The following is a 14,162-nucleotide window of genomic DNA, read 5'->3' as shown; positions in this document are numbered from 1 at the left end:
ATAAAATAAGTTTCCAACAACCCAATTGCTTGTCTTCCACTTTTTTGATGATTATCAAAATAGTGATGAAAGAATCACTAAGTAAATGAACAAGATTGTACATTTGTTGATGTTACTAGTTTGTATCCAATCTATTGGCATTGTCTACTTTGTTAACAATTTGTAGAAAACTAGATAATGTTGTATCTTGCTAAAAGGAAGGGCTCTTAATACTGATTTTAAATTTTGGCACAAGGCCAGTAATTTCACAGGAGAAGATAAGACAGTTACATTGGACCTCAGCGTCCAACTGGTACATATTTTATTGACCCTGAAAGTATGAAAGGCAAAGTCAATCTCAGTGGAATATGAACTCAGAATGTAAAGACAGATGAAATGCCGCTAAGCATTTTACGTAGTGTGCTGACAATCCTGCGAGCTTGCTGCCTTTAAAGCTCTTTTAAATGAGAAACAATTCAAAATAGGATTATTCAAAACTTTATAAGAAACACAGCAATTTACAAAAGTGAGTGGAAGAGCTCTCTCAAGAATTTATCCTTGCTTTTTATAATAGTATAATGCTTTGAATACTTTGGCACCGTATGTGAGGAGCATTTTATGATGTACTGTGGTTTGTATGAGTGTTATATATATGCATATTATATATGCATGTGTGTGTGTGGCTTCTATTTAAAATTCATTTCTAATCTTTTGACAAGTTAAAGAAACTTTTTTTTTTGTATAATTTTTGACTTGCACTGCAATAGTAGTAAGGAATGTTCTATCTGAAACATTGATTGACAAGACCACTGTCAGTAAACTATTTTCATTTAAAAACAGGCACCAGTTTTAGTGGCATACATTTTTGCTGTACTCATGACTCTGACTGTATTGACAGATAGGTAAGTTTTGTAACATGAAAGTTATCCAAAATTGTGTGATTTGACAGTGCTGAGATGTAATCCATTTCATCATAGTCATATTCGTTGTTGTTGTTATTGTCGCTGTTGTTGTTGTTGTCGTTGTCGTTGTTGTCATTGTCGTTGTCATCATTGTCATTCCCCTCCTCCTCCTCCTCCTCCTCCTCCTCATCATCATCATCACCGCCGCCGCCACCACCACCACCACCCTTTAATGTTTGATTTTCATGCTGGCATGAGTTGGACAGTTTGGCAGGAGCTGACAAGCCAGGGAGCATCACCATGTTACTCTCCAGTTGTCTGTTTTGGCATGGTTTTTATAGCTGGATGCCCTTCCTAATGCCAACTACTTTACAGAGCATACTGGATGTTTTTTAAGTGGCACCAGCACCATTCTACTTAAAGTTTGATTAATAACTTTGGTATATTACCTGTGATATATGAAACTTCATAAGTGTTTATGATATTATAATACAGTATCTAATGATGTGTATGAATTCATAAGAGTGGAATATTTTATGAGGTGTATAAGCTCATAAGTGTAAAATACTTTATGATGTGTATAGGCTCATAAGTGTAGAATATATATGATGCATGTGGCACCGTATGTGAAGAGTACTTTATGATGTACTGTGGATTGTAAGAATTTTATATATATGCATGTGTGTGTGTGGCTTCTATTTAAAATTCATTTCTAATCTTTTGACAAGTTAAAGAAACAGCATAGCATCTAGTATCTAATTGCTTAATTTGAACGTAGTTGAATGTTTGTTTCTCTCAGTAACCTGTCAAAAATGTCATTCCAATAGCCCCTCATTCAGTTATTAAACCACCTCAGTTTCAAAATATGATAAATAAATCATCAACTACAAAGCAAAAACAGAAAAACAGAAAAGAAAACAACATAGAATAAAAGATACAAAGACTGTGCACTCAATGATACAAAATTAAATAAACAAGTCTTTTCTATAATGAAGTTTTTAATCTAGAAAATATCAGGATGAGTAAATAAAGAATAAGAATGTAATAACAAATACAAAAGTATCCAGTAACGAATCAATAACTTCTACTCAGGATTATGATAAAATTGACATATAATCCTTGTAATTATGACAAGTTCATATCTACGAAAGTAAGCAAGAAAGAAATATGAGTTTGTATTATTCACTTGTTCAATGTGTATGAGATAACTAGGGAAGTATGTAATGGTTGCCTGAAAGTAGTTAATACAGAAATTAACTTCAGGTAAGTTCTCTCAAAGATTTTAAAATAATATCAAATTGGTGCATTTTGTTGTGTTTCTTTTGCACAAGAATTAAAAAATATGTTTGGCCTAGTCATCGTTTCTTTAGTATCATTAAATGATGACACAATGACTATCCTACCGTTACATAAATACCCTCCAAAAAATGAAGTGTTTTGCTTTAATTTTCTGATACTCTACTAGATCTATTCTCCCTAATTACTATAAACCTTGTTACATTTTACCTGATGATAAATGTACTTCTAATGTATTTCAATCTGTCATTGATATTATATGTTACTTGTTATACATCACCCATCTCAAGAGCTAAATATATTACAAAGTAAATATCAACAATTCTAGCTTAAAATAAGTTAGTGGGTAAACATTATTTATTCCCTTCCACTTCTTACATGGGCTGCTGTGTAAACATCTTATATTCCCAAGTTCCTTATACAGTACCAGGTAAAGTAATCCAACTACCAAAATTACACATAGCAAAGTAAATGAAACCTTTCTCACTCAAATACTTTAGATGATGTGAAATTTGCAGTTAAGCTAGCATTAGAAACTAACAGAAGTACTGCAAAAAGAGGAAAAGGCAGTAAAAAGCAATGATCAAACAATGTTTTTCAAGGACACATTAATAGTTTAGACAGATTTTGACAAAATGGCCATGAAACAAAAGTAAAAAACTACATATACAAGGGAAAAACCCACTTGACTTTGTCTCTTTCATACTTTCCTAAGCCATATTCACAGTTGAGTTGAAGATTGTAAATTTAATGAAATGCTTCTCAAGTTGACAATGCTACATCTGCTTATATAAGTGAGTTATTTCTTCTCTACTGTACTCTTTAGATACAATTATAGTAGAAATCCTCACTGTTGTAAGCAGTGGTATGTTTTGTCAACTTGCAGAGAGTATTATTAGATTTACAATCTTCAACTTAATTGTGGATATGGGCTGTTAGGATCAGGTAGCAGAGAGTGATGGCTGTCATTACTACAAGATGTGATGACTACTTTATATGAGCCCCAAGTTCAGTTGGCTCTAGCTGACAGCATCTGAAATGAGCCTCTGTCTTGGATTACAGATTTCCCCTTTTCTTTGAGACCCCAGATTGACGTTTGACATAACCGGTCTGGCACTATTGTTGAGAAAGGAGAATGGATGGAATTTAAGGTGAGTACCTTGCTATAAATACTCAATTTTCCACAGAAATGATGAGCATCTTCAACCATTCGTTAACAAGCCAGTAAGGAAACATCACATCTGCTGATCCATCTGTGATGGGTGTCGAGCCAGAGTGGAAAGGACATTTAGATGTAAGTAATATTTTGAAATAATATTTTGAATGCCAAGAACTCAAGATTGACCACTTGGAATGTCTGTACACTGTTTTGAAATATAACAGTTGAAACAAGTGATACAAGAGATGGGCATTTAATGCATTGGTATCCTGGACACCAGTAGGATACACTGGATCAGCCAAGGATGCATCAGCAGAGAAGATAAGACAGTTTTACACTCTGGTCATGAAAATCATCGTACTGGAGATGCTGGCATTATCTGGAGTGAGTATGCACTAATTGGATAGAGACCAGTAAATGACCAGATTATCACAGTGAAGGCCATCACTAGACATGCCAAAGTAAAGGTGGTGCAGACTTACCCCAAGAGGTTGCAACACAAGAAGATAACAAAGTGTTGTATAACCACCTGTAGAATTTCCTCAACAGCATTCCATGGTATAACATCAAGCTACAAATGAGTAACTTCAAAGCTCAACTGAAGAATAACAGACACAAGTTATTCCTGATTGTGTGGCTTCATGGCTTAATCAACAGTGTGACAAAGAATGGTAGGAAGATTCTGGAGTTGATTATCTTCTGCAGTTTTAGTACCTCATTCTTAATTCTGAAGCATATCTACAAAACATCACAGACTTCCTGTGTGGTAAATTCAGAAATTAAACTTACATCTACATTAATACTTGTTGACAGTCTCCTAACAAGACATACATATCTTCTGTGGAGCAAATGTTAGTCCAGACAACAATCTAGTGATTGCTTGAATGTACTTGAAGTTAAAGAGGATACTGACAGCAAAGACAGAGTGGCCTAACATAAAGGAAGCTCTCAAGCAAGTGAAAACTTTGACTAAATTCATTGAGGCAATGAAATAGAATTTTCAAGTTTTGGAGAGAGGGTTTGATTATTAGAAACAATGGATTCATATCCAACAGGTCATCACATTTAGTGCTAATGCAGTATTTGCACACAGGTAGGGCAACATTCTGGCATTATGGATCTCCACACCTTAATGGAACCTGATTGATGAGAAGAAAGAAATAAAAAGCAAAGGAGACCAAGTGAAGGATGTGCAGACATGGAAGCAACAAGACAGTGAGGATAGACACCAAAACAAGTCTATAATAAGGAGTTGTAGGGAGTCAAGAAGATATAGATCAAGGAGATGGGCAAGGAGGCAGATGAAGCAACAAAGTGAAATGGCACCAGATGTCTGTACAGAAACACAAAAGCTGAGAGGAGCAAGAAGTGGTTCATGTGTACCACTTTAGAGTAAGGATGATTAGACGGTGGTAACAAACATGGAGCACTTAATTGGGTCAGTATAACATTTCCAAGAAGTTATGAACTGGTCAGACACTGTCAATCTCTTTGACTTCATATGACAGAGACCCTTGATGGATCAGTTGCAGGGAACAAATGAGGGCCTCTCAACGGTAAAAGGTGTCAACGCCATTCATTGCTTGAAGAACAACAAGACAGCAGAGATAGACAAGATAACTGCAGACCTGGTTAAACACGAAGGAGATGTCACAACAGAAAAGTTGAGACATCTTTGCAACTTATTGTACAGGTTACACACGTTTATTATATTATGTTATTGCTTTTATATTTTACTTGATTACTCATTTAAAAAAAATTATTACTCCTGTATTAAAGTTATTGAAGGTGCATGACTCAGTGGTTAGAGCATCGGGCTCACAATCACAAGGTAGTGAGTTCGATTTACAGACCAGGCTGTGTGTTGCATTCTTGAGCAAGACACTTTGTTTTACATGGCTCCTGTTCACTCAGCTGTACAAATGAGTTGCAATGTCACTAGTGTCAAGCTGTATCAGACTGCTGGTCTTCCATAAACAACCTTATGCAATCCCATGGTCATACACGACTAAAGGGGGTCTTTACCCTTTATTGAAGTTATTTGGCAGATTAATTTATTTACATATTCCTATGCAGATTTTTTTCTATGTTCTTATATATTTCAAAATTGAGTTCCATCTGTTTATTTTGACTGGCATTTTCCCTGTCTGTGTGTCCATGGTTTTGTCTCTGCTTTCTTCATATCTTTATGTCTCTATCTATCAAATTTATTTATCTATTGCATGCTTTCTAATTGCTTCTACTTCACTCCATAAGACCTGGGTTTTTGTCACTCTATATTTGATACAAGTTGTCAGTTGTAACTACTAGTATCTTTTAACTTAGATCATACCTCTTCTCATTTTTATACTTCTTACTATTTTCCCTTTTTTTTTTTACTCTCTTCCATTTTTCTTCCCCAATCATCATTTTCCTCCCTTCCTCTTCTTTCCATATGTGCAAATCTCCCATGTTTATAGTAAGCTTATACATTTATTTATTTTTGCCCTTAACTTTTACTTGTGTTTCATGATACTCATTCACTCCTGTCTTAATTTTAAATTTCAATTTTTATCTCTTACAACATTTTTTGTATACTCTTGAATTCTAAAAGGACTCTTCCCTCATTGTATTTATTATATCTATTTTTATGCATATAGATGATTTGTGTTATTCAATTTTGATTCAATTTCAACTCACTTATAATGTTATGATTTTCTGGTCAATCGTTTATTCATCCAACAAATTCCCATTATTCTGAAAAATAATAATGCTCTGTGCAGTCAGCTTTAAGCGTTTGTTTGATGATTTGCTAAATATCTACCACTGCACCATTTATATACATTTATAAACTATAGCATTGTTCATAAATACTGTCTTATGATTGGTTATGCAAAACTAAGTAACAGTGAAGTTTTTTCAGCTTCAATAAAACACTATACATCTCTCCCCCACCTCTCTCTCTCTATCTATCTATCAACACACACACACACACACACACACACACACACACATCATCTGAACTGTGTGAAAATAAAAATAATAGTGTGGGTAGCTATTAGACACAATTTGTTGGACACCCAATGCTCATAATTCTTAGACTAGCTACAAATGGTAAAAGAAAACACCTTTCAAGAGCAAATTGTCAGAAGCTGCATAGGAACCAAAGGGAAGTAGCTAAAAATAATTAGATCCACTCTGTGTGAGGGTATGTATGTAATTAATTGAGTGGAGAATGAGAATGAAATTTTGTTGGTTAATGAATCTGATTCTCAGCTGCTTTGGCCACAAGCGGTGGGTAACGCTAATTCTATTAATGTTGGAGAAACAGTGAGGGTTTTAAGCTTTGTAACCAGTAGCATGATGATGGTCATTGCTGATGCCATCACCGTCATCATCGTTGTCGTCATCGTCATCATCATCATCATCAACACCATCATCAAGTGAGTAGTATTAGTTGTCAGAAGGAGCTTAGAACAAATCAACATGTCAGTTTGTTAAGCAGACTAATCCAATACATGTTATTGTAGATAATACATGCACCCCCACCCAACTACACACCTCACATGCAAACATACACACACCTACACACATACACTCCAACAGAAAAATGGAATTATCAGCTTGTTCTGTAAAGAATGTAAAGCATGTCCAATCTTACAACTGTCCCTTAAAATTTAGCAAAATATATATCTTAAAAAGCCCCCATGAGACTTATCCAGAACATGCTGACATTCCCCAACAAGCAAATTATACATCATACTGAGACAGTTGTATAGAATTTAAAGAAAAGCATAAATGATAGTGTAACCCACACTCATCCACCAATCAAGCTACTTTTTTTTAACAACTTTTTACACTTCTAACTGTTGTTTTCATTGAATCATTCTGTCTTTCAATAACCTTCAATCAAAGCAGATTGACAAAGCAACTGTTTTTAATACAGATTAAAAGTAAGACAAACACCTATATTGATTTCAGCTGAACCTGTCCATTTAACCATTCTTATGCAATAGACTCTGAGTAGAGGACATGATTAGGTTCTAGTTTCAGTTTTCTTTGTAGCTAATATTAGCACAGTCAAAATAGAGGATTTAACAAACCAAATAAACAATAGAGAAAGAAAAACGAAGAACAATCAATGTATGAACTGTCACTGCTATAACTTGTAGCCACAATATTTTATCTATAAGGCTGACATTTCCTTTCATTCTTCCCAGTTAGTAAAAATAAGTATCTGTAATAAACTAAGGTTGAATATCTTGAAGACAGCTTCCCTCAATACAAATTGTCTGGGGACTAAAGAATGAAAGAAAACTGAAATAGATATTTAGTTGTATTAAGATAATTACATACATCATTTACACTGAATACTGGATTAGTTTACATAAAAAATCCTGCATCAACAACAAAATAGCTGCAATTACACCTGACAGAAATGGCCCAGTATCAAGAGACTAAACCAAACCAACAGATTAAAAGGTAATGATATTTACAGTTTATTTTCTTTTATATAATGTTATTGCCTAGAGTGATAAACTAAATATATTTAGCCATGTAACAATGGATCTTTTTACAAAGCTGAAAAGAAAAATGTCCAAAGAAAAAGAATAAAATAAAACAATAACAAAAAGTAATTATATTACAAATTGAAGTAAAAATTTGATTTTTGATTTGTTCAATAGAAACATTTTTTCCCTTAATGATTTATTTCTCTGATTTGGATTAGTCTGAAATATGTATCCCATGCAATTCAGCTGAAATATTTATTACTGTTCTCAAATAGGTTATAACTTACTTCATGTTTTCTTTCATTTAACAATATTTTGAGGGCCTTAAACTTTAGGACTGTATTCATTGACTTAGGAGGGTAAAAAATGGCATTGAATCAAGTTAAGTTCAGATATCTTGTGTTGAAGAAATGCAGAGATAGAAGCAGGTTTATTTTCCTGGTCAGTAGTGTACTAATACCATCCATCAGCAAGAAACCAGTGAAGAGCCTGGAAAAGGTGTTCTATAGCTGGCTGAGAGATACATTATTCATCTATGAAACTAACAAGGAATTAGAAACCTGACTATCCATAGTGAACTAGTCAGATCTTCCTGGTAAGTTTAAGACCTGAATTAACTAGCATGGCATCCTCCAGTGGATTCTTTTATTCCTTCATGAATCCACAATAGAAAAATTTGAGAGGAGAATCAGTGGATTCCTGCAGAAGTAACTGAAACTTCCTCAATGTCTGAAAAGTGTTGCCCTGTATGTAAAGTTGAAGCTCCCCATCTGCAGCCTCAGAAAGGAACTTGCAGTGTGGAGGTGTTGCAATATTGAGACTACTGTGACTTTAAAGTCTGTTAGGCTGGTATTGAGGTCAGAACAAAATTGAAGTGACAGGCAGTTGAGGCTATAAAGGCTGTAGAGTCATAAATAAGATGCAAGGCACTTGTGAGCATTGTAACTTGCAGAAGGGTTGACTTGGGAAGCAACAAAATACCTCACTATCACAAAGTATAAAGAAAGGTTAGGAGGCTGCTGATCCAGAATGAGGTGTGAACATCAAGTGAGGAGGAATGAGTTAGCAGGCATGTAGAGATGAGGTGCCAGAGAGCCTGGCTAAGACAGGGCAAAACGCTGACTCTCGAAGTTCCATAGCATGATTTTTGGAGAGCAAAGCCTCACTGGATAAAGTTCCTAATTCAGGTAGTTTATTATGTCCTACCAGGCTGCTCCAGCTTGTTCTGTTGTGTTAAGTCAAAGTCACCAGCTTTCCTCACCCCCTGTGCCAGAGGAGAATAATCCTGGAACATGTCCACTCTGGCTATCCAAAAGTCCTGTTAGAGGGACACTACTACTGGAGGCATGACCAGGTTCTGAAGGTCATAGCCAACACCATCTAAAGTGAGATTAGCCATTTTAGCAGTTGAAATTGCTAAAATCTGTCATCTCAACTTCATTAGGGTCAGATATAGAGCTGATCTCCGAATTATCCATGCAGGTTGTTCCATCAGAATTCTCCATTCACTGGGAGGACAGTATTGAAAGTAAGAGAAAGAAATATGTTGAGCTGGTGGAGGTATGTCATAACTAGCCAGCAAGGTGTGACCTCATTGAGGTAGGATGTAGAGGGTTTGAAGGTCAGACCCTCTGTCCCTCTGTAGATCTTACAACATGCTGGGCATCACAGAAGCTAATAAGTTGGCAATAGCAGCAGCAGAGGTTGCCTCAAGGTGGCTGTAGATCAGAAGGTGCAAGCTCTGGAAGGGGCAGTGCTACCAGGTGTAGTGCTAATTGGTCACAAGTTGGGACTTGATAAATCCTAGCAGGGTCATCTAGATGAAGGTATCTGATTGTTCAAAGACCTAAAACCTGTTGTGACCCCAAGAAACATAACTGATGATGTGTCCAAATGTGTCACAGGATGATACATGTAAAAGCAGTCCTTTACCTACTCTAGAACATTTGAACTACAACTGGATGTGAAACACACACACACTCATGCATACATATACACACACATGCACAAGCATGCACACGCGCACACACACACACACACACACACATAATTGGCTTAACTGATTAGGGTAACGGAAATTTCTGAAACTGATGTGTCAGTCTTAAGAATTCTCGGTCGGTTAGTTTATATGTATACTTGGTTAGTGTATATGTTTTCATTCATGTGTGTTAACTACAGCATTAGAGCATTTTAGCCTTTATTTCTAGGAATGTAGGTGTTTTTTAACACCCTAGTCACATTTAGTGACAATTACAATTCTCCTTTTTGGTGAAACAATGCAACTTGCTGTTTACATCAATTTTGTGTATACACATTAGCGAATTGCTAAGTCATCCATTAATTTGGAAGATGAAAATATATATGCTAATATAGAAACAGGTCCAGAAATAATCAAACACTGAACTGTCTTAACTGATGACGGCAATGGAAATTGCCAAAAATGACCTGTCAGTCTTAAGAGTGCTTGGTTGGTAGTTTTCAGATAATTATGGTTCTTGTTAGTGTATATGTTTTCATTCCTGTGTGTTAAGTACAGCATTAGAGCATTTTGTAGGTGCTTTTTAACATCCTAGTCACATTTAGTGACAATTTTAATTCTTCTTTTTGATGAAACATTGCAGCCTGCTATTTACATTGATTATATATATATATATATATATATATATATATATGTGGCTGGAGACTTCAACGGTCATGTCGGACGTCGTGCTGGGGGCTTCCATGGCATACATGGAGGCTATGGCTTCGGTTCCCGCAACGAGGAGGGAACCAGACTGCTGGAGTTCTGTGATGCAACCAATCTTATAGTCTGCAATACCAACTTCAGGAAACCTGCCAGTCACCTAGTCACCTACCGCTCCGGCAGACACTCTAGCCAAATCGACTACATCCTCGCCAGAAATAGGGAAAGAGGGCGGCTTATAAATGCCAAAACCTACCCTGGCGAAGAATGTACCCCACAACATAGATTAGTAGTTAGCGACTTTGGGATCAAGGCAAAATGGGTGCCCAGAATTAGACAGGCTTGGAGAAGAAGGGTGTGGAAGCTTAAAGACCCTGCAAACGGACAGAGACTTAGAGACAAGTTACTTGAAGCATTTAACGAAATAGAAGGGGATATAGCATCATACAACGTGGAAGACAATTGGAGATTTCTGCGGGACAACCTGTTGAAAGCCACCGACCAGATTTGTGGGTGGTGTAAGGTCCCCTCCCAACCCAGAGTAACGTGGTGGTGGAACAAGGAGGTAGACAGGGCTATTAGACAAAAGAAACAAGCTTGGAAGGACTGGAAGAACGGTGGTAGCAGGGAATTGTACCAATGTGCCAGAAGGGAGGCTAGGCGACAGGTTTATTTAGCCAGAGGGGAAGCAGATAAGGAAAGATTTGCCAATGTTCTGCGCCGTGAGGACCAAAGACTCGAGGTATTTCGGGTTGCAAGACAGTGTAGGAGAGAGAATAGTGATGTTGTAGGAGAGAAATGTGTTCGCATGGATGATGGTACGCTTGCATTAAATGAGGATGCAAAGAAAGAGGTCTGGAGATGCCACTACGATAGATTGCTTAATAAAGAGAATGAATGGGAGAAAGAGAGCCTGCCTTATGTCGACCCAATAGAGGGACCAGCTATCCGAGTTGATAGTACCAGGGTAGATAAAGCAATTAAGAGTATGAAGACCGGGAAAGCCCCCGGCCCATCAGGAATCACTGCAGAGATGCTCAAAATATCTGGCAGTGTTGGCTATAGCCTAGTCACCCGTATTACGAACCAGGTGATACACGAAGGAGTCATACCCTATGACTGGTGTAGCAGCATCATAGTCAACTGCTACAAAGGTAAAGGGGACGCTTTAGATACAAATAATTACAGAGGCATCAAGCTGTTAGATCAGGTTATGAAAGTTACAGAGAGGGTCATAGCCCAACTAATTAGGGAGCGAATCAATTTAGATGAGATGCAGTTTGGGTTCGTGCCAGGTAAAAGCACTACTGATGCCTTATTTCTAGTGAGACAGTTGCAAGAGAAATACCTAGCCAAGGATAAACCTCTGTACCTGGCTTTCGTTGACATGGAGAAAGCCTTTGACAGGGTCCCCCGATCCCTTATCTGGTGGTCAATGAGGAAACTTGGGATAGAAGAATGGCTAGTGAGAGCTGTGCGAGCCATGTACAGAGATGCGGCCAGTAAGGTGAGGGTTGGAAATGAGTACAGCAATGAATTCCGGGTAGAGGTAGGGGTCCACCAAGGTTCCGTCCTCAGCCCCCTATTATTTACCATAGTCCTCCAGGCAATCACAGAGGAGTTCAAGACAGGTTGCCCCTGGGAGCTCCTCTATGCTGATGACCTTGCCCTAATTGCGGAGTCACTATCAGAACTAGAGGAGAAGTTTCAGGTGTGGAAGCAAGGTCTAGAATTGAAGGGCCTTAGAGTCAACCTAGCTAAAACCAAAATCCTAATAAGTAGGAAGGTAGATAAAACACAAACCCCTTCAGGTAGATGGCCCTGCTCAGTATGTAGAAAAGGAGTAGGTAGTAACTCTATAAGATGTACCCGGTGCAAGCTATGGACACATAAGAGGTGCAGCAACATCAAAGGCAGGTTAACTAGCAAGTTAGTTTTTGTTTGTGGCAGATGTTCAGGTGCAATAAAGACTGCAAACAAACAGGAAACAACTTCTATCTCATTCCAGGGTGAAAAACTAGAGGTAGTCGATAGCTTCCGCTATCTGGGCGACCAAGTTAGTAGTGGGGGTGGGTGCGCTGAAAGTGTAGCTGCTAGAATAAGAATAGCCTGGGCAAAGTTTAGAGAGCTCTTACCCCTGCTGGCGACAAAGGGACTCTCACTCAGAGTAAAAGGCAGACTGTATGACGCATGCGTACGAACAACCATGCTACATGGCAGTGAAACATGGGCTGTAACTGCTGAGGACATACGTAAGCTCGCAAGGAATGAAGCCAGTATGCTCCGTTGGATGTGTAATGTCAATGTGAATACCCGTCAGAGTGTAAGTATCTTGAGAGAAAAGCTGAACATTAGAAGCATCAGTTGTGGCGTGCAAGAGAGACGATTGCGCTGGTATGGACATGTGGTGAGAATGGAGGAGGATAGCTGCGTGAAAAAGTGCCACACCCTAACAGTTGAGGGAACCCGTGGAAGAGGTAGGCCCAGGAAGACCTGGGCTGAGGTGGTGAGGCAAGACCTTCGTACATTGGGCCTCACCGAGGCGATGACTACGGACCGAGACCTTTGGAAATGGGCTGTGCGTGAGAAGACCCGGCAAGCCAAGTAAGATCGTTGCCAGTGCCCCTGGACTGGTTCTTGTGCGGGTGGCACATGAGATGCACCATTTTGAGCGTGGCCGTTGCCAGTACCGCCTGACTGGCTCCTGTAGGATTTTCGAGCGAGATCGTTGCCAGTGCCCCTGGACTGGCTTGTGCGGGTGGCACATAAAAGACACCATTTCGAGCGTGGCCGTTTTCGTGCGGGTGACACGTAAAAGCACCCACTACACTCTCTGAGTGGTTGGCGTTAGGAAGGGCATCCAGCTGTAGAAACTCTGCCAAATCAGACTGGAGCCTGGTGTTGCCATCCGGTTTCACCAGTCCTCAGTCAAATCGTCCAACCCATGCTAGCATGGAAAGCGGACGTTAAACGATGATGATGATGATGATGATGATATATAACCATGGAGGTATATTTTTATTGATGCATATGAGTATATGTATGTGTGAGTATATATATACATGCATATGTACAAAGACAAATGGATAGTGTTTGTTGATGTGCATAATATTAGTATATTTATAATTTGTTTATACACATAGGCGCAGGTAAGAAGTTTACTTCCCAACCACATGGTTCTGGGTTCAGTCCCACTGCATGGCATCTTGGGCAAGTGTCTTCTACTTTAAATTTGGGCCAACCAAAGCCTTGTGAGTGGATTTGTTAGACAGAAACTAAAAAAAGCCTATCATGTGTGTGTGTGTGTGTGTGTGTGTTTGTGTCTGAGTTTGCCCTTTGATGTTGGTGTGTTTGCCTCACTTTACCCTAGCTGTTCAGCAAAAGAGACCAATAGAATAAATACCAGGCTTAAAAAAAGAAAAAGTACTGAGATCGGTTAATTCACCTAAAAAAATTTCTTCAAGGCAGTGCCCCAGCATGGCTGCAGTCTAATGACTGAAACAAGTAAAAGATAAAAGATATATATCTCATTATAGATGAATATACCTATGGGAAAAAAAGGGATCACCTTTATGCATTCATCTGGATTTATAGATCATGTGATGTAGTTATGTGTATGTATTTGTCTACAATAACATAATAGGAATACAATT

The sequence above is a fragment of the Octopus bimaculoides genome, chromosome 3, assembly GCF_046866305.1.
Source record: "Octopus bimaculoides isolate indiv1 chromosome 3, ASM4686630v1, whole genome shotgun sequence".
NCBI lineage: Eukaryota > Metazoa > Mollusca > Cephalopoda > Octopoda > Octopodidae > Octopus > Octopus bimaculoides.
The sequence above is the reverse complement of the archived record's forward strand: the minus strand, read 5'-3'. Positions refer to the sequence as shown.